Genomic DNA, 1,896 nt, shown 5'->3' with positions numbered 1-1,896 from the left:
CAACACTCATGGAAGCAGCAGTCAAGAAATCAGACGACATATTGCATTAGGCATATCTGCTGCACAAGACCTTTTGAAAGTGTTGATGAGCAAAGATGTCAGCTTGAGGACCAAGGTACACCTGACCCAAGCCATAGTATTTTCAGTAACCTCATATACATGAAAAATCTGGCCAGTGAATAAGGAAGATTGTAGAATAATTGATACTTTTGAGTTATGGTGTTGGAGGAGAATATTGAAAGTGCCATGGGCTTCTAAAAGAACCAATAGATCCATTTTGGAAGAAGTACAGTCAGAGTGCTCCTTGGAGGCCAAGATGGCCAAATTTCGTCTCTCATACTTTGGACATATTGTCAGGAGAAACCAGTCGCTGAAGAAGGATATCATGTTTGGCAAGGTGGAGGGTCAGAGAAAAAGAGGAAGACCCCTAACGAGATGGATTGGCTAAGTGACAGCATTGATGGACTCAAGCGTGGCAATTGTATTGAGGTTGACCAGGATCAGGCAGTGTTTTGTTCTGCTCTGCATAAGATTGCTATGAGTTGGTACTGACTGGATGGCACCTAACAACAACAAGTTCATGAAAGCAGAAAAATTCAAACAATACACTGGTTTCTCTTCAGCTTTTATAAATTTTTCACTTTTTAGTAAAGAATTCCATACAGCGTTATCAATTTTAACTTATTTAAATTCCAAAATATTGAAAAAGAATACAAAAAAAGACTACAGTCAGAAAAAGAATTAAAATAATAAGTACAAGCAGAAATAAATGAAATAGAAAACTGAAAATCAAGAGAAAAATGGTTAGATCCTTTGAAAGAATCTCTAAAGTTGATTTTTTGAAATAACTTATAAAACTGACATAGCTCCTGAAAACTTAACAAAGCAAAGGCAAGATAAGAAGGAAATAGCATGAATAAGAAATGAAATGGCAATTTTACAACAGAACCAACTGAAATTAAAGGGAAAATAAGAGAATATTATGAATAGGTGCATGCCAACAAATTTGAAAATCTAGAATTAGTGAACAAATTTCTAGAAATACACTACCTACCATATTGACATAACCTTATGAGCAGGGTCATCACAAAAATCCTCACAACTAGACCAATAAGTAACTTTCACATAAATGAAAAAAAATATTAACGTTGTCAAAAACTTCATTTTGCTTGGATCGACCATCAACACTCATGGCATCAGCAGTCAAGAAATCAGATGATGTATTGCATTAGGCAAATCTGCTCTTGATGTTTATAAATTTATGGAGACTTGTTTTGTGGCCTAACACATGGTCTATTCTGGAGAATGTTCCATGTGCACTGGAAAAATTGTACATTGTGCTGTTGCTGGGTTGAATGCTCTGTACATGTCTATGAGGTCAAGTTGGTTGATTGTGTTGTTTAGTTCCTCTGTGTCTTTGTTAAGTATCTTTCAGATTGTTTTATCCTTTTTTGAAAATTGTATATTAAAATCTTCCATTATTATTATAGATTTGTGTATATATTTATTCAAAACTATTAGAGTTTGCTTTATATATTTTGGAGCTCTTTCATTGGGAGCATAAATACTTATTATGTTTTTATTGTCTTATTCAACTGACCCTTTAATCATGAGATAACGTCCATCTTTATCTATTCTGCTGGGTTTTGCCTTAAAGCTTATTTTATCAGAGATTACTATTGGCACCCCTGCTTGTTTTTTATTGTAATTAGCTTGGTATATTTTGTCCAATCCTTTAATTTTTAGTCTGTTTTTGTCTTTGTATGTAAGGTGTGTCTTTTGCAGACAGCATATTGAAATAGCTTGTTTTCTTATCCATTCTGCCACTCTCTGTCTCTTAACTGGTGTATTTAATCCATTGACATTCAGTGTAATTATCGATAGATATGAATTAAT

Source organism: Chrysochloris asiatica, unplaced genomic scaffold, assembly GCF_000296735.1.
Source record: "Chrysochloris asiatica unplaced genomic scaffold, ChrAsi1.0 scaffold00418, whole genome shotgun sequence".
Taxonomy (NCBI): Eukaryota; Metazoa; Chordata; class Mammalia; order Afrosoricida; family Chrysochloridae; genus Chrysochloris; species Chrysochloris asiatica.
This window is presented reverse-complemented; position numbering follows the sequence as displayed.